Raw genomic sequence first — 19,773 nt, 5'->3', positions numbered from 1 at the left:
CTGTGGAGCCTTGTCTCAATGTTCCTATGTCTGTCTGGGGTTGCTCACTGGACCACAGCCCCCGTGTTTAGATGAGTAAATAAGTAAAGGAGGTGAGCCCAGGCTGCAGCTACCTCGGTGACTGTTCCAGTGACACTTAATTCAAATCCATAGCATGTGTCCTAATGCTGCAGGCAGACCTGACACAGCTTTTGTGAGTCTGGCCTTTCGGCACAGGGCTGCTCTGGAGGACAAAATGCTGCTTTTGAATTCAGAGTGCTCTTGGAAAGTTTGCTTTAAAAAACAGTGAGCAAGTAACTCTTGTATGTACAAGAGTTTGCAGTTCAGATACTTAATGTGCTTGTTGGGAAGGGGAGGAAAGGACCTCATCTTAAATGCAATCTCACAAGTAGCTGAAGTGGAATGTTGCCTAATTGATGTCCTGAGATGTTGCATTCACAAAGACGGGGCTTGGGAGAGGCAAGGTCTACCAATCTGTTACTGTATGAAGGAACTGCCCCCACAACTGTGATTCCGTTGTCACTGACATAAACTCACTTCAGATGGACACTTCAGAATCAAAACAAAGATAAACCCACATGTCTGGAACTGCCCTTTGTGTGTTAAAAAAAAAAAAAAAAAGGAAGTGGGCTGTTGTGGTTTGAACAGCAGGCATGAGGCTCAGTGCTGTAGGGTCACCATCTTCTTTCTGGCTGGGGATTTAGGAGGGTTTGGTGTGGACAGGTGTCATGTCTCAGATGAAGAGTGGCTGTTGTAAGTTGTGCAATTCATCTTTCTACTGGATAAAAATGTGATGTGGGAACCTGGGTGTCCAGAAATGCCCTTTCCTGAACTGCCTTCACTGCAGTGTTTGGGTTGTCCTGCCCACTGCCCTCCTGGGCAGCTCTTCTGCAGGGATTAACAGTGATGTCCCAGTCCTGGGGTTATTTCTGTTACCGTCTGCTCCTTAGCAGTCTTTTCTCTGATAAATGTGCTTTACTCTGATAGACCTTCTGCTTAAGTGACTGACAAACTTCTGAACAGTCACTGAGAGGCTGTCGAGCAATTCTTCATAACCAGTATGAAAAATACTGTATGAAAATGTAATAGTTAAATCAGGCCCATCAAGATTGCACCAAATAATATTCAGGCTTCAGTCCATTAATTCGGAATCCACTGCTGTTCTTATCTTTTTTGCTATCATTCCTCTGCTTTTCCCTGGGCTGCTTCTAAATGAGCCTATTTCTCCCATGGCAGCCCCAGTACCTGGCTCTAGTTTGTAAAGAGAGCAGCAAAAAGCTGCCTGTGGTTGGAGAGCTGCTGGCTGAGTAGTTTTTACCTCTGCCTGTGGTGCATGTCATGCTGCTCTACATACCAAGCAAGCAGCCTCACTTGCTTCTGCTAAGAGGCCTTAATTCTTTCTTCACCATATCTCCAGACAAGAAGGACTTTTCACTGATCCAGCTGCACATTCCTCTTCCCTCTTGTACCAGCGCAGAGATCCTCTTCTGGCCTAATTGAGCCTTTGCTCATGTTCTTAGGAAATTAAATTACTGCAGAGCCAAAGGTCAGTTATGTCCACAAAGTCTCGCTCGAACGATGAAACTCTTCTACTCTACATTTCACTAATGTTTCTCCAGTTTGGCTTGATTTTTTTCAAATGAGCTTCATATATACAGGCTTCCCTAAAAGCTGACATGTTTTTTTTTTTTTCCTGATGCTGGGATGAACCTGAGAAGGCCTGTGCCTTGCAGTGCTGTCAGCATCTGTGGGATTTGGGGAACCCACAGCTTATTGCTGCCTTAATTTGCAGACTTTGATCCTGGGTGAGTCACTCTGCCTTAGTTTCCTAATTATGAGAGTTACCACACCTCCCTGTCACCGCTGGCGGTGATCCCGCCTGCTCTGCTGTGCGTGAGGCAGTTCCAGCCCAGCAGCCGTGTGAGCCTTGGGAAACCTGCCCCAGATCCCCAGGGAGCACAGTGAGTAAGCTTTGTGCTGCTGTGGGCACACTCTTCTCTGTGCCTTGCTGGGTTGGTTCCGAGCACCTCCCTCGTCTCCGTTCCATGGTCACTGGGCAGCAGCTCCTGTTTGCTGCCCAGGCTGTTCTTGAGGGGTGGGAGAGGCAGGCACAGCCCTTCCCTGGGGCTCACTGCTGGAGCAGGCTCTGTTTCCTTACAGTGTTGCTCTCAAGGATTGTTCTTTAATTAACCTTTGGAGATGAGAAGAGTAAGTTTCAGATCTGTCAGTTATCTGGGGAAGCATGAGTACATGTACTCCTTCACTTCGTGCACTTAAGTGCAGAATCTCAGATCCTAATTAAAACTTAACTAAAACTTTCAGATGAAATGTCATTGATTCTTTCTTAAATCTATTTTTATGTAATTCAGGCTTTTACTTCCTCCTGAGCCAGAGTCAAGCTGTGCCAGCAGCCCTTGCCAGAACCCATATTTTTATTTCTTTCCCTTCTGTGTTGCTTTTCCTTTGCTTACAAAGATGCAGAGACCTTTTTGCTGGAGCTGTCACCTTTCCAGCTGCAGAGGTCCAGCCAACACCTTCTTTCTACCTATATCAAAGCTATTACAAGGGAGAGAAATTATTCTTCCTAAGTGCTTATTAGCATTTTGCACCAGGATTACTCACTTTTCAACTCTTAAAAATGTTTAGAAATAAGCACTAGCTTGTAGGCTAATAATTTTGTTAGACTCTTTGGAAAAAAACAGGCAAATAAAAAGCCTCTCAGCGGGCCATTATGAAGCAAACCTCTGCTGCTTGCAGTGCTGTGTTCTGGACAAAGGTAAATAGGCTGTTTGATATTTTTTAAATAGCCCTTATTTATTGTTTGTGGGGAAAACCATTTCTCCCTTCTCATTTTATGCTAAAAATCAATCAATATTTAAAAGTAGAGAAAGCTTCAGAATACTTCTGGCCCGAGTGACCTGATAAGCATGAGTTAGACACAGAGATGCTTTTCAGAACCTTCCCTGAACAAAAGCCTTTTTTTTTTTCACCAAGTCAAGGATTTTATAATATATTCATGCCATCCTTTTTAACCAGCTTGATTTCAAACATGAATTTGGTCTTGAGACTGGAAAACAACAGTCTTCTATTTCAGTAGCATGTAAACAGGGGATGCTCTTGAATACAGAGGTGCTCTTGCATAGGGAAAGGAAATGATAGCAGTGGGAGTAGTTCAATGCACTTAAGTGGGTAGAGATGTTTTATCTGTCTTGGAAGGATAGCTCCAATTATGTTTAGGTACATGGTTCATAGCTGGAGGAGATTGGTTTGTACTTTGTTTTCCCTCACGTGTCCTGTGGGAAGTTTTCCCCTTCCCTGAAGGTTTGGACCTGCTCTGCCCTATTCCAGAGTTCAAGATGTGCCTCCTACAGCTATGTTAAATAATTACATCTCAAGTAGCCCTTTTCCCAGTTATACTTAGGTTTCCTCAGAAGCTGTCAAAAGAGAAACCAAGGCTGAACCTGCTCCCAGGACAGCAAAAAGGTATTACAGCTGAACACAGAAGCAATTTGATTATGTAGATTAAGCATGGCTCAATCTATCATAATCACTGTAAAGAAGCCATTTAATTTTGTACCTGTTTGCACGAGTATTCATTACTGCAGATAAGGAGGGTACCAGGGAAGGATTTCACAATCAGAAATGTCGAGGCTTTGATACCAGTGAGGAGATGCAGATAAGAACAGGAGAGAGCCATGCAAATTAGCTTAGGTAAAGCTTTATGTACATTTGTGGGGGTTTTTTTTGAGGAGTAAAGAAAAGAAATCCATTGAGAGAAAACTGCAGCCTTTAATCAAAGAGTGGGTGGGTGGTGGGACGTGCTGGATGGGTGCAGAGGTCTCCTGGTGCTTCGAAGGAAGGCTCTCAGTGCTAGGAAAGCGTCTCCTCTGCCTCAGCAGAAATCTATGTATGTGTTTCCTCTTCAAAAGTCATTTTGTTGTCACTCTTCAAAAGTCATTTTAATTTATGGGGATCTCAAAACAATCATCTATATATGGGTGAGAGAAGCAAGCTCTGGGGCTCCAGGCTTCAGGTGGTCTTTATGCACTGTCATGTGATGGAAGTATCTTTGTCATTAGTCCTGTACCTCTGAACTTCTCTTTGTTAGTCTCAGAGGATGAAATATTCCCTTCAAATAGGGCTTTGGTGCATCAAGCTTTTCTGTTGTTTATTTTTCCTTTCCTCTGGACATTCAGCTTGCTTTCTTAATGATGTCTGGTTTGAATTCTTTAAATAGAAAGCTGTAATTGTACCACTGTAAGCTGGTCACTTAATAGGGCTGTAATCTTGTTCACAGATGAAAAGTAGCCATCCTTTGTTTCCCAGTAGCCTAATAAATGGTACACAGGAGCTAGTCAGGGGCTCTGATAATTTACAATCAGCAAATTGGCTCCCTTCACAGAAATTAATTTAGCCAATACAAATCATTTCAGGAAGTGATTCATTGCCATTTGAAAGCGCTAATTAATTTGGGTGACTTATGAACATTAAAAATTAAACCTCCTTTTTCATTCCCAAGTAACCGAATGCTAATTCAGTGTCATTCTTAAGTAACTTGTATCAACTGTAACTACATCTCTTGTAGCTTGAAATACAAAATCCAATGGGATTTTGGGGGGAAAACAAGTGTAGTACTTGATATTTTTTTGTTCCGCTTTGCTGCTGAAATTTTCAAGTCTAAGAATTGATGAGAATTTTGACTTCCAGCTTCAGCTCGGGGTTGATTTATTTTTACAGCATCCTCAGTTGGCTGTTCAGACATCACTTAGGATGTACCTAGGTAGTAACCTAAAGCTTAGGAGATAAATGCCTGCCTGGAGTGATCAGACCCAGCTGCCCCTTGCCTGCCTGTGATACCAGCTGTGGCACAGTCTGCAGCGTGAGCAGCTCCAGCTGCAGGATTTTCTGGGAGGGTACCTGCTGTTTTCTGACTCATCCTTTCTTTCCTAGACCAGGACTGGCCCGTAGCATTTGTGTGCAGCCTCTCCCAAACCAGTATCCTTGCAGGTTATTCTCCAGTGCAGTGCTGCTGCTTCATGCTGGAAACACAGAGATACTTTTGTCCTCATCCTCGTGGTTGAAATGCACGGCAGTTTACGGGAGGCTGACGATGATCAGCTTTTTAAAAAAAAAGCGAGATGTAACTTTGATCAGCTATATTCTACTGGTTTTTCTCCCCCATGTGAAAACCTTCAAAGATTTTCCTCCCTCCCGTGGAAGCTGTCCAAGCCCCGTAGCCTGTGTGCTGTGAGGCTCACAGCTCTCTGTGTGAGGCTTCCCAATCCTCCTGACATGCCCTCTGCTCTCTGGCCTTTGGCAATGCTTTAAACATAAAGTTTTCTTTGACTTTTTTTTTTATTTTGCTGCTTTGCACTTTCCTTAGGTAGTAAATGTATTTGATTTCTCTTCCATTCTACCCGTTTCATGTCTGTGCTCCCTTACTCGTTTGAAAATCTCAAATCTTTGTTAAAAGCAGGTGGAACCCAGAATATCAGAAGATGCATCATACATGCTTGATTTTTTTTTTTCCCCCCAGATTTGAGCATATTACTTATGTGTACAAACACACACTGTATATATTGTTTTACGTGCTGCTTGAAAGCTATTCTCTAATGCAGAATAATTTCTGCCTTGCTGATAAATGATGTTACAAGTTGAGTATGTATATGTTCCTTTGTGCTGAACGTGCTTGTGTGCTTTCATACCCATCTCTCTTCAAATGCTCATCTTGGGCTCTATTTTTTCTGTGGCTAAGCAGAATTAATTAAAAAGTGCTCAGGTGACGAACAATATTTTACTACCTGTCACAAACCTTGGAGTCCAACTGCGGAGAACTTTGGGGGGAAAAAATCATACTCTATTATTAACAGTTCATGCATTATATTGAAATCTCAGTGTGTTGACACCTCGATCCATGTGAAAGACCATCTCGATAATGTGATTATGCAAATGACAGGCTTTAGGAGAAAGTGTTTAATTTTGAGTCTTCTGTAGAAGAATAAAAATGTTGGAAAATGTTCTTTCCTTGCTGCCTTCTGCCCCGTTACAGGACACTCTCTGAGCTCCCTCCTGGTGAGGGCAGGACCACACTGCTGCTGCAGTCAAGCACGGCAGGGATGAAGGGAGCGGGACAATTCCCTCATAACCCCAGTCTCTGTTCACTGTGCTCCTCCTGCCTAGTGTGTTTGGGGGCAAAAAGGTGTATTGCACCATTTGTTTTGCTGTTTCAGGGCTCGAGGTGGCTGGCACATCAGTACCTGTGTTAACTCTTCCTTTCCTGGATGCAGAGCCATCCATGTCCATCCCACCGCTGAGAACAGAGGGGCTGAGTCTCTCTTTTGTTCAGCTCGGGAAGTTCAGGTCCCCTGTGGTACTGCAGCACTCTGATATCATTCTAACTTCTATTTTAAGAACAGCTTCTTCAAGAAATGTAGGTGGCTCGGGTTTTTCTTCTTTGTTGGTTTTAACTTTACATTTGCAAACTCAGTTTCTCTCCTTCTGCAAGGTGAGGTGTTGTTTTTTTCCCCCTTGCATAATTGCAGAAAACTGCCACGGGGTTGATTGTTTTTTTGAAGTGAAGGCAGATGAAAGTCGCACATGTTTCTTGAATGAAGACAGTGTTTACTCTTTCAGACTTTCACAGATTATATTTGCTTACCAGTGTGTCTCTTGTAATGCCAAGAGATGTAGAGCGTGCTGTAGGTAGGACTGGGGTCCTCCTTATTGGAGTCATCTTTCCTAGACCAAGTGAATGACACAGTGGCCGACATAACTCGGAGTGCTGTTGACATTAACAGTTCCAGTAGCTGATCCCAGTGGTGCAGCTGTAGAGATAATGGATTGCAGAGCATTGCTGGCACAAGCAGAGGTCTGAGCAGGCTCTTGCTGTTTCCTTGGCTTTAAAAAAATCAGAGCATCCCAATGCAGCCACAAATCGTATTGCTGCGATACACACCGTGAGCTGGGGACGCAAAGAAGTCTCTCTGCAGCTGTCGTTAAACTTGTAAATGGATGTTTTTTTCTCCTGTTGGGATTCAGCTGCTTTAGTAGCCATCAATTTTTTATTCAAGTATGAGTTTCATAACAGATGAACCCAAGTCAAGAAGTCACCTGGAACCTGGACTCCGTGCCTGACTCCATCCCTAGCTCCCTACTGAACCATAACATTACAGTATGTATTGTGTGGCCCTTGTATAAGCTATGTCCCAAATAGCACAACTTCAAAGAAAATTATTTGTTACTTATACTGGGGTGGAGAGAGAAAAAAGAGCAGACTCAGGTTCAGAGAACACTTGCTTTTAGAACGAAATAACTGGACAACTGTTTTCCCTTCCCACCCAACCTCTGCAGTGCTGCTGTTGGGCCTCCTGGTCTGAACTCTGATACGTATCCTGCTGGGTTCTAGAGCTGCTGGTTCAATCATTGATTATGTTATGAGGCTTGGGGTGGTAGGGTTCAGATAGTGCCTGGAAAGATCCTTATCAAGAAGTGTGAGCTCTCTCTTCCCGTGCCTGATTTTAACATTGTGCCTTTGTCTCATGGGCATTTCACCAGCCATGGGGATTAGAGGTGGCAGGCATGCTCTCTGCGTCCCCACAGCTCAGACTGTGGGCAGGAAGGCTCATTCCTGGTATTTTTGGGGGGTTTTATAATCACAGAATCATAGAGTAGTTTGGGCTGGAAGAAACATTTCCAGGTCATCTGGTCCAACCCCCTGCAATGAACAGGGATGCTTCCCACTGGAGCAGGTTGCTCAAAGCCCTGTCCAACCTGGCCTTGAATGTTTCCAAGAATGGGACATCCACCACCTCTCTGGGCAACCTGTGCCAGTGCCTCACTACCCTCAGTGTAAAAAAACTTCTTTGTTATATCTAACCTAAATCAACTCTCTTTCAATTTAAAACCATTCTCCTTTGTCCTATTGCAACAGGCCCTACTAAAAAGTTCGTCCCCATCTTTTTTATAGGCTCCCTTTGAGTACTGGAAGGCTGCAATAAGGCCTTCCTGGGGCCTTATCTTCTTCAGGCTAAACAACCTCACCTGTCCTCCCAGGAGAGGTGTTCCACCCCTCTGATCAGGTTCATGGCCTCTCCACACCCACTGTATGTTATGTGTATTTGGTGTCCTGGAGCAGAGCCCCCTGCAAGCAGTGGGTAACAGCAGGAACCCAGCAAGTTTTGTAGGTACTGAGCCAACAGCTATTGCCTGATCTCCAGCTCCAACTAAAGCTGGTCTCCTCTGAGTCAGAGCCTCTCCTACGTGAGGAGCCTTTGCTTTACTTTCCACTGCTGGGCTCACGCTGGCTCTCTGCTGTGTGAAGTGCCATCTGCTGAAGTCCCTGGTTGGCACAAAGTGCCGATGAGATGAGGTCTGAGTGCCAGGAGCTGAGCTCAGCCGGGCAGTATTTAGTGTGCTACAAAGCAGATGAAGGGAGTCACTTAAGACAGGAACTGCAGGGGTAGAGCTGTGTTTCCCAACACTTACTGCTAAAGGAGGACTTTGGTTTCCGATCAGAAAGACCGAGTGAGGCAGGTTTTGAAAAGCCCTTGGCATTGGGCTCATCATCGCTTTTGAAGTGACTTCAGTGCAGCCTCAGAATTCCCACACGAGGTGGTGGTCTGCTGTCACTGCTGTTTGAAGGTGGGTTTATAACCTCGTTCCCTCTAACAAGTGACAGTGCCTCAATTACAGCCAAAACAATCTCACAATATTGTCTTTTTATTTTTTTTCCCCATTCTTCTGCTAATACCGATGGTGAGTCCTGCCAGGCCACCACCATTCAGCAGTCACAGCTCATGAGCTGCATCAACCTTTTGCTCTAGTGCTCCTAATTAAGCAATTTTAATGACAGGATTTAATGTTTTACAGAGTCTAAATGAAGTGGAAAAAATATGAACTGATTTTTTTTCTTTCCAGCACAAGATTTTGATCAGATAATTTAACCTCTGGGTGAAATGGAAGTAGATGCCTTTATGCATAGGTGGTTTTCTCTGCAAAAGCTTTACTTTATGTAGATCTCTGCATTAATAGAGTTACTACTTGGCTTTGGGCAATTGTTCTGAAGGTTTTTGTGTGTTCTCTGCCCTTCTGTTATCAGTAACAAAACCCCAAAGCCTTTTGAAACCCAATAACTTGTGACCAGCTTAATGCCAATTGCGTCGCATGTTAGTAAAGCAAGAATTAAGGCTTGTGAAAACAACTGCTCAGACTCGTTTTCCAACAGCAACACGAATTTGTATCCTTTTAAACTATTTAAATAAGACTTATTTTTCTTTGAGTACTGTTCTGCTCTAGTTCTAGGGATATGCATGGAGTGAAAACAGTCGCTCCTTTGCGAGCAATCTTGTGTCTGAATTGGAACTACTTGGATATGTAATTAAGAGACGTAATTATTTTATATAGGATATACACAGAATTATAATAATCAGTCCTTTCTAAGGAAGAGAAAGCCAGTATGACAGGAAAGTTATGTTTAGTAATGTAATGAGTGCCTTTTTGACAGAAATGGCACTGTTAAATTTGGGGTTGTGCAGCTCAATGGAATTCACACTCACACGAGGTGTTTTAAATTCTGCAAGGGAAGTGCTGCTTCAAATAATTATGTCTCTGATGGTATTGTATATCATAATCACTTCCAAAACTCTTATCTAGATGCAAAAGCTGGAGAGAAGTGAGCAGTTTGGTGCAGTAGTTTTTTTAGTTTTACTTTGGTATGTCTGAAATGAATATTAAGTTAAGCAGAGAGGTAGAGCTGGGGCAGCCTGGGGAGCTGCAGATGAGGCAGAGTGTTGTTTCCCATGTATTTATAATAATGAGAGATGCTGGAGGGAAGATAAGCAATATTACATATACTGGGAAGAAAGATTGGTTCAGATCCATTATATAAATAAATAAATAAAAGTTCCTTTTACCTGTAATCTGCAGATAGCACATAAATTAACTGCAGCAGGAGGAAAAGAAACTGTGCCCCTCCTCTCTACCCACCCTGGCAGAGGTTCAGCATGGCCAGCCAAGAATCCCTGTGTTAATCAGGCATATGATTCATTCTTCCCAGTTTTTAGGTTGATCAGTTGAGACCTCGTTGCCTTTTTTCTTCCAAGAAAGACCTGCTACAAAGCAGACTGCTCTGGCCAAGTTTGTTCTGACCACCAAATAACAGCAAGCTGCTCTAGTGTGGGGAGTGTGTGCTTGGGGGATGTCTTGACTCGTTTAGAGTGAAATACCCTTGATTAAAATAGGTTAATAGTGTTTCTGTGCGTGTCTTGCTTCGTAACTCGCGTGTTAGCTCCGGCGTTTGAAAAGATGAATTTGGGCCAGCAGGAGTTACAAAAAAAACCCGCAAAAAAAAAGAGAGAAAATGAGCTGGAAGTGAAATACAAATGTCCTTATTTAGTACAAAAGGATTCAGCTCGCTGTTGGCTTTGTTTTCACCAGGTTCACGCTTCGCTTGACAACGCAACAGAAGAAATTTAAATTGTTGGGAAACGCGTGAAAATCTGAAATAAAACAGGAGTTAGCAGCTTGTGAAACTTTTCTTCTAGTGTTATAGCAGCCCGCACTGGGAGCTTGGGAATTTCTTCATTTCAAGACTTAAGAATATATATATTTACCATGCCAAAAGTAAGCAAAGAGCCACACTGAAAAAATCACTCTGAGGCTCAGGTGTTTGTATAAGAAAGACGCTGCTTTGGAGGTTTCTTTTGGATAAACATAGTGTAACAAGGTGTGAAGGGATGCAATTTGACCACTGCTTTGCCAGTGCATCCCATGTGGACTCAGACCCTCTCTCCATGCCTCTTGGCCATCCTCTGCAGCCATCCCTCCTCTCCCCATCATAGGGCTCCCTGGCTTCCCCCATGAGCATGGAAGGGGTGACAAGAACAATCTCCTCCTAAGCCCACCACCAGGTCTTTGGGTTTTGGTAATCATTGTGAACCTATGAATTACCCCTTCTGGAGTGGGAAGGGGAGCTAGGAAGGCTCATTTTTGTACAGATTTTTGAAGTTTCCTTTGAGAACAGATTAGAGGTAAGTTTATGGTGTATTTTTAGCCAGGCTGGGGCTTCTGTATTAGTTTTGGGTAAGACATGAATGTGGAATTTGAGCCCAGCTCATTACAAATCAGAGTTAATGAGGTAATGAATGTGACACAGGGTCCAGCTCCATTGTCTCTGTCTCTCCTTATCCCAACAAACACATACTGTATATGTGCTCTGTGTGTGGCTTTTTTATTTTAGAGGCCATTTCCTTATACAATCATTTATCTCTTCCTTGGATGCTATACCTAGGGCAGGACATGATCATGAACTCTTTGTGAGATCTTTTCTGCTGATGGTTGTAGCAGCATTGGTGAGTTTGCTGTGACAAGAAATAAGTCTTATAGTCCTGACAGAGGACAGTTATTTTTATTTTCTTATAAGCCCTGTATTTTGTCCTGCATTTCTTACCATCTCTGCTCTGAAATGTTTTAAGAATTGTCAGGCTGAGAGAAAAGCAGGGGGTACCTTCCATGTGCTTCAGCTCCGTGTGTGTGTTGAGGATTGAGTCAACAGCAGCATCACTTCAGAAAGAATATCTAAAATCAAGGGAGGATGAAGCAGATTAGCTAAAAAAAATAAAAATCAAAAGCCAGAAGTGTTTGTCTTCCCTCACCCTTTGTCAGCAGAGCTGGGGTTTGTATTCTAATATTTATGTAGCTGAAGGGTATTAGAAAATCAGAGGTACTGTGGCGCGCAACACAAGGGGGTTTGTTCGCTCCTATAATCCCAGTAGGTAATTTTTTTTTCTTTATATACTTGAGCCTTTTTAAACTTCCTTTTTTGCTATTAGTGTCATTGGTAGCTTAATGGATTTCTTGATTGTTGAGCTCTTCTTTTTGATGCAGTATTGTTAGTCTTAGCATGCATTCAGAATGACAGGGAGCATTAAAAACAGTCATTTCAATTTGAGATATCTAGAGATAATTTTTTTATACCCACTGTGTGAAAATAACTTGAACAGTAGCAGAATCATCCATTGTAAGAGAGATGATTTTACTTGTGAATTGTGTTTAAAGATAAAATCTGCCTACTTCTCGAGTCATGGATTTCCTATTCATTGCTCTGTTAAGATTAATCGGGAGCAAGACTTAATCCAGAACAAAGATGATTGAATTGTCCTTAAACAGTGATGTAGAACATTACCCAGATCTCACTTTGGTCTCGCAGTGCTGAGAAATCACAACCATGAGAGTGAGTACATTATATGAAGAGAGATGCTTTTTACTAATTTACTGGCTCATTAGGAAGAAAAATGCTCTCTTTTTTTTGTGGGTTTTTTGTTTTGGTTTTTTTTGGAATGTAGTTGTGAGGAGGTGCAGTATGGAATGGGTTAAATCTGTGTAGTGTATTAGCCAGAAATTATTTTGGCATGCAATAAAAAGGGCTCACTCCACCTGTGAAAGCCTCTGATGGGTGTAAGTTTTGCCATTAACTGAGCTGCTGCTGTGTTTGTGGAGTAGCCAGGATGGAAAATGGAGTACCTTAATGCTGCTTTGGTTCTTCTTTGGGAAGCCAGAGGAGGACAAGCTCCAGCTCCCCGAGCCAGTGGGTCAGTGTGCCCAGCAGAGCCACTGCTCCGCACTGCTGCCAGCCCCAACTGCTCACTGCCCACTGCCCACACAGTGGTGCTAACAACAAATCCATGCTTTTCAGAGTTAATGTCTTTTTATTTTAATCTCTTCTTTTCCATCAGAAAGTGTGTAGAGCTATAAGGTTGTCCTAAATCTCCAGTTACAGCCTAGAATGGAGTTATGATGTCGTCTGGTTTTTGCCCTTTCAGGGAGCCAAGGAGAGAGCGTGGGGGGAAGCATCTAATTCAAGGATTTCCAGGATGTAACATGGAAGCTTGACAGCCCCTCAGTTCATTTCAGGACTCCTACCTGAGAGAGGACTGTGATCAGTGATGTTTGGGAGCTGGCATTGCATGTTTGCCAGATGCGTGAACCACATTGAAAATAATTAAAAAAAAAAAGAAAATAAAAAGGGTAGGGGAGCATCTTGCTGTGTAATGGCCTTGCCTTTGGGACGCTGGCAGGCAACACACCATTGGCAAGCTGCTCCCTGGAGTTTAGGAGTGTATTCCAGGCCAGGAGATTTAGGGACTTATTAAGGCACTGCAGCTCCAGGCCCTGCTGTTTGCTGGCAGTCACTGAGCAGGGTAAGGAAGGCGCTGCTGGTGCCACGTTCAAGGCTGTCGGGCATGTGAGTGTGCCCCTTGCAGCATCTCTTTCTTCTGGCTAGAATGATTTTGACCTTCTGAGTTAAACTTTTCCACTTAATGATATTTTCCTATTATTTGAATCCTCTTTTCTTCAGCTTATTTGCATGCGTTACATCATGTTTCATTTAGGATTTGATACGGTCAGGAGCCCGGGATAAAAGACAGTGTAATAAAAGGCTAGTTTAATCATGAAATTTTCGAGGACTGGAAGCTGCTGGGGCCAGTTGGGACCAGTCGTGGGCAAAATAAGTATATTTTTGTCCACTGTTGCAGTCTTCCTAGAGCAAAGTGGAGGTCTCTGTCTGCTTTAGGACAGCCAGCTAAACCGGATCGTTCCCCTCCACACACGTGTGTTATCTCACAGTGTGCTGAGACTGCTCCTGCAGGGTCCTCAGCAGTGACTGCTGCCCAGCCACAGCATTCCCATCTCATGGGGACAGCCCTTGGGCAGGATTTTGTCTGCAGCATCCAGAGCTAAGTATAATTGCCAAGTGTTAATCCAGCTCGGTCGTTTAAAGCGAGACTGTAATCATAGTTATTGGGTTTTGGATTAAATACCCTTTTTTCCAACGTTCTTGTGTAGGTTTAGCTAAGTGGCTGTAGAGGTGATTGTGTTCTGGTTGGAGAGATGTGCATGAGTGGAGCAGGGCTGCATGTCCTGAGGTTCCCCTCCCCTCTCCATTCTTGCTGCCTCAAGAAACAGTCATTTGCTGTAAAGTCAGGTTTGCAGCTTTGATTGGAAATGACTGTGCAAAACCCCATCAAAGCCGTGCATGCCACAGAGTCATTTAAAAAAAAAAAAAAAATAAATCTAAAAGGCACCTTGGAGTGTGTGAGCTCCCTGGGATGCCAGGGGCCATCGCCTGTGGTTTGCTGGTGTCCCCAGGCAGGACCTAGAAAACCTTTGTCTACCCAAAGAGCTCAGAAAAAAAGGGAAGAAAGAGAGAAAGGATGGAATTGCTCTCTCTGACGCTTGGGATGATTATTAAATGCTGGCCCACCGCCTGATGGCTGTCACGGGTTTGCAGAAGTGAGACAGATCTGGGAGAGGCAGCTGCAGTTGTAGCTGGGAAGTCGGGCTTTTAATTGCTAATTAAAGTTACCATTTGCATTTGGGGTTTTCCTGTTTAAAGGACTACATCATATTCCACAAGAAACCACGAGCATTGTGTATTTATAGCACAACCAAACTGGCAACCTCTCTTGCTGCTTTGCTGGTACATCTGTATTTCACCTATTGCCTACTTTTGCTTTCCCATCTGTATTTTTTATGACTTCTGTCCTGACAGCCCTTGTTCTCCTAGTCCTTGACTCCCTTCCCGTGCAGACACATGATCCCATAATGTTTTCCTTTTTGTCTTTATAAACAATAGGCAAGCAGTCTGATAGCGTAAGTCCAAAGTCAAGGGAGCTTTGCAGATTCAGCTTGACAGCTCCTCTCTGAATTATTTAAAAGCCATAAACAAAAGAAAGCCCATCTACAGCTTCAGGTGGCTTCTCCTCCAGTATTGTGGAGCATGCCTGGTAGGCAATTTTGCCCATTTAAATCTATGGGATTTATTGGAATATCAAAAAAAAAAACTATTAGAATTCAGGGGCTGCCTCATGGTATTCCTTAGGGGCGGGTAAGTTGTAGGGAGGTGAATGAGCAAGTTGAGGAGAGGGGAAGTTGAATGAAAGAATAGAGAATTTCTCTCTAGTATGAATTGTGTGTCAAGTTTGGATTTTTTTTTTCCCACTCTCACAATCAATGAACTTGTCTAAAGACATCCTGCATTTTGCTTCTGACTTTAATCTCAGTCCTTGGTGGGTTTCGTTGTTTGTTCTTTTTACATCCTTTGTTTTCAATCTAAAATGCTTTTCTACAGCTGAATGACCCTGTGATTTCTGACTTCTCAGGTGCATTTCAGTTGCTGGTTTCACTCGTCCTTCTGGATCCAGGAGTGTTTTAGATGGCTGGGATTAGGGAAGCAGGCAGCAGGCACAATTGAGTCCTCTGGATGATGGGAAGTTCATTATTATCTGTTGAATAGTTCATTCTGCAGAACAAAGTAGGGAAGGTGTCATGCTTTGCATTTATTGTGCTAAAGCTATAAAGCTGTACTCTCATCATTCTTAATACCTAAGGCATAGCTGCCTTCTCTTCCCACTCCCTTCTCCCCTCAGATAAACACAATGGAGAAAGCATCAGTAGCAGCATATTAGAGACACAACTTTATATGTATCATCTGTACTCTGGGTGGTTTTGTTTAATGAAGTTTTTCACCTTTTCTGTACAGGCAGACCTTATTAAAATGCAATTTACTGTACTGTCTTTCAATAGCAGCCATACAATTTTGTCATCAAAGCTGATGTTTTGCAGTGTGGCCTTACTTTGAAAACTGACCTGCAAAAATGGCTTTGACATATCTTCTTTCAGAGATTCCAGCAGCTTTCAGTGTACAAACCAAGGATCCCTCTCTTCCAAACAGCCTTGCAGACATGACCCAGCCATAGCCCAGTTCAGCTGACTCTTCCATACAGTTATAACAGACTTACAGAGCCAAGCCAACTCTAAACCCTTTCTTGGCCATAGCTGTAAGGAGGTGGTTCTGCTGGCTGAGGAGGATGCTCAGCTCTGCTGCCCCATCCTTACCTGTGCTTACCCTGTACCACAGAAACGTTAGACAGTAAACTTTTTTAGCACAACCCTATGACTTGAATTCGTGCAGGGAGAAGATTTAAGTATAAATGGAATTTTGCTTAGTTACTGCTCAAGAGAAAACTTATGCTTGTGGCATGAAATGCAGTTTTGGATGGCAGCAGAACCTGCTGCCTGCAGGTGAAGGCTCTGGCAATTTTTCTCTGCTATTCCCGAGTTTGTCAACATCTCTGCTCCTTCATCATTTCCCTGTGTGCCCTGACCAGTGAAAATATGTGCCCAGTGCACTCGGGGCATTTTTGGAGCAGCATTTTGAGGAGACAAAGCTTCTTGTTTCCCAAGGCTGGAGAAGGCCACGTGCTCTGGTACAGCTTGCCCAGCCTTGTCTGCATTGCGGGAGGTTTCAGGTAGTGCTGCGCTTGATCCTGTTATAGCATTAGCTGAATTGGATGGTGCAGGGGAGCAGCAGGTTGTGAATTCCTTCAAGATTAATGGAAACTTTTGTTTTACCTTAATTAAACTTCCATTCCTTAAATCAAAGCCCTCTTTCCCGAATAGGTGTACGTTATAAATTGCGTTACTTATAGGTATAACTCCATGAAGCTGCTACGTTGCTACTGATAATGTTTGTGCCTTGAGTTTTCTCTGCAAGAAACAATTTATCACTTCTTTTATCTCACCAGGTCCTGGTGATTTCACTTCTGTGGTGCACGTGTTGCATAGAAAATATAAGGAAAAATACTTACATATATGTATTTATATAAATAGTGGCTTATGCAGCTACAAGCTGGACCACCTTGCAGGTACCCTTCCCTTTTGTGTTCTTACACCAAGCAGATCCTGGCCCTTTGGGTGGAAGCAGCCTCCAGGGATGAGGTATTTTTGCTTTTCTGCTGTGTTTTGGTTCCCCTCCCCTTGCTGTAGCCCTGTTTGCCCCACAGATATGTAATCCCCCACCCTCCCTGCCTGCAGCCTCAGCTTTACACTTGCTGTCATTCCCCACCTCAGCCAGCACCCTCAGTGCTGACACTTAGACCTGTGAGTCCATTCCTGTAGCTGTTAAATATACTGTTCTTGGCCTAAATAGAAATGAAGGCTTTGATTTCCATGGCTGCCAGGCTTCTGGCCCGTCCAGTAACGCAATTAGAAGGCTTGCAGATGCAGTGAAACCATCATCCTTCTTTTCCAGCTGGCATAAGCAAAACATTTAGAAGAGTTAATGTGTTTATTGAGCACTAGAGTCCCCCTGCAACGTTATTCCGAGACTCACTAATGCAATGGTCAGGATTTTAACATATGTCCAGAACTTTCTAAGTTGGTTGATTTGAGATACTGTAATATCAGGGTTTGGCTTTGGTTTGGTGGTGGGATCCCACTTAAAAATGGTAGGGTATGTTCAAGGGATGTTACTACAGTTAAAGCGTGGAAACTAAATGTCAGAATTCAGGTTGTACCTCTTTTGCATCTCTGTGTCAGGCCAGTCTTGGTAGCACCTTGGGAATAGTGTCTTTAGGAAAAGGGGAAAAAACCTGCACAACTGCATCAGGGAGGGAGGAGTGAGAATATGTGAGAGCAACAGCTCTGCAGACCCCAAGGCCAGTGAGGAAGGAGGGGCTCCAGGTGCCAGAAAATCCTGTGCAGCCCGTGGTGAAGACCATGGTGAGGCAGCTGTGCCCCTGCAGCCCATGGAGGTCTGTGGGGAGCAGAGATCCACCTGCAGCCCATGGAGAGCCCCATGCCAGGGCAGGTGGATGCCCAGAAGACTTGTGACCCTGTGGGAAGCCCACACTGGAGCAGACTCCTGGCAGGGCTTGTGGACACATGGAGGGAGGAGCCCACGCTAGAGCAGGTTTGCTGTCAGGGTTTGTGACCCCGTGGGGGACTCACACTGGAGCAGTTTGTGGAGGACTGTCCTGTGGGAGAGACTCCATGATGGAGCTGTGGAAGAGTGTGAGGAGTCCTCCCCCTGAGAAGTGAGGGAGAGGCAGAGACTTGATGAACTGACTGTGGCCCCCATTCCTTGTCCCTCTGTGTTACTGGTGGGAAGAAGGTAGAGAAAAATCAGGAGTGAAGTTGAGCCAGGGAAGAAGGGAGAGGCAGAGGGAAGGTGTCTTTAAGCTTTGGTTTTATTTACATTATCCAACTCTGATTTGATTAGTGATAAATTAATTTTCCCCAAGTTAAGCCTGTTTTGCCTGTGATGGTAATTGGGGAGTAATCTCTCCCTGTCCTCATCTCCACTCCAAGCCTTTTCTCTCCCATGTTCAGTTGAGGAGGGACAGCGACAGAGCAGCTTTGTTGGGCACCTGGCCTCCATCCAGGGGCAACCCACCACATTAGGTGTTGCCCAAACAGACAGCTTTCTGCCCCAAACTGATGACAGCCAACCATATAAAATGAACAGTAGCAGAGTATGAATCCATGATCAGTTTTAAATAAATTGATTTCTTCATTCCATCAGCCATTTTGTGAGTTTCTATCAAAATGTTTCCCTCTTGCTAACCCAGCCAGCCCAGCTTGGCTCCCTTCGTCATTCCTGACATCTCCAATGATTAATCCATTCTCCTGTATTGATTACCACCATCTCTGGTTGTAATGCATTAATTGTTCTTCCACCTTTGCTTCGAGGGGACGGTGTCATGTGAAGGGTTAGGGAGGTTTTTTCCCAGCCTGTCCCACTAGCACTGGCCAGTATGTGTTCCCACTAGTTACATGGCTGCAAGACCTCTTTCTCCAGAGGTTAGTTTGTGAAATTCCCCTAGGGAATTTGGATGAGTTGTTGGAGCACCTGGGAGCTACCAGCCCTAAACCTCAGCAGTCTCTCCCTGCTTTTTCTCTTCAACACCTCATTGTGAACATCTGGATTAACCTTGGGTAAATCCGAGTGTCGCCTCGGTTTCTCCATGTGTCAAAGTAGGATAATACTTCTCTACCTCACCGGGGCATTTGCTACACTTAATTAATGCTGTAATGTGTCTTTGGTTCCTCTGATAAAATGTGCAGTGCGAATGCAAAGTTGTTTTTGCTGATTGGATTGTTAATTAAATGTGCACATATAAGTGATTTATTGGCAGTAGAGAACTAAGACTTAATAATTTAAAATATTAACATCAAGGTGGTTGGGTCAATTTTAAGCCTGTATCATTCAGCTATTTAGAGACTGAAACTAATGGCACTGGGAGAGGAAGGGAAGCAGGAGCTGGGTCAGCTAATGGCTTATTTTGTGGCACTTCTATGTGGGGACTGATTTAATAACAGCATGTGCATTCTGCTGCCTGGCCCAGAGGAGCACAGGAGACGTGTCACCAGCACTGATCCCGCTTGGCCCAACTTGGAAACCATTTGTCAGCCCTCAGAGGAGCGTGCTCCAGTTCAGCACAGCAGCTGAATGAAGTGCAATAGCAGCTCCTGTGTATCAGGAAAAAGCATGAAAGCAAGGATATCTGGGGCACACGTGCGCCTGCGAGCTGCTGACGTGGATCACCTTCTCCTGTTGGATGCTCCCGGCCCAGCGGCAGTTTGTTCCCAAAAAATAACACAGGGTTGCAGTCTCTAACCGTAAGGCTTCTGCCTCCTTATGTCCTTCTGTCCTCTGGGGTTTGTCTAGGCAGATGTTTCTTAGGTAGATGTGGGAATGAGCTGTAGCTGACAGCCCAGGCAGGGCCCAGAGGAACAGATGTGTCATCCTAGCTCAGTAATGCATTCTGGGATCTAGAAGGGAAGGCAGCCTGTGGGAGCAGATACACTTGCTTGATTGGATACTGGGACCAGAAAGCAAGGTTAACCATCATCTCTTCCCTTTCTGACCCTAAGGAAGATGTGCCCATTGGTGTTGGTGCCAGCATGTTGGAGGGTTGGAAAGGAAACGCTTCT

The 19,773-nt window shown here is 44.0% G+C and overlaps 1 protein-coding gene and 1 non-coding gene across 2 annotated transcripts in view; both read left to right on the top strand.

Moving 5' to 3' along the window:
• Positions 1-19,773, top strand: part of COP1 (COP1, E3 ubiquitin ligase) — a 123,125-nt gene that overhangs the window by 91,841 nt on the left and 11,511 nt on the right. The window lies entirely within an intron of this gene.
• LOC113973134 lies at positions 13,473-13,608 on the top strand. The gene has a single exon (XR_003536146.1).

This window comes from Neopelma chrysocephalum, unplaced genomic scaffold (genome assembly GCF_003984885.1).
Source record: "Neopelma chrysocephalum unplaced genomic scaffold, ASM398488v2 Primary Assembly neopelma1_98, whole genome shotgun sequence".
Lineage (NCBI taxonomy): Eukaryota > Metazoa > Chordata > Aves > Passeriformes > Pipridae > Neopelma > Neopelma chrysocephalum.
Note: the sequence above shows the minus strand (reverse complement) of the source record. Positions and strands in the feature narration are given on the sequence as shown.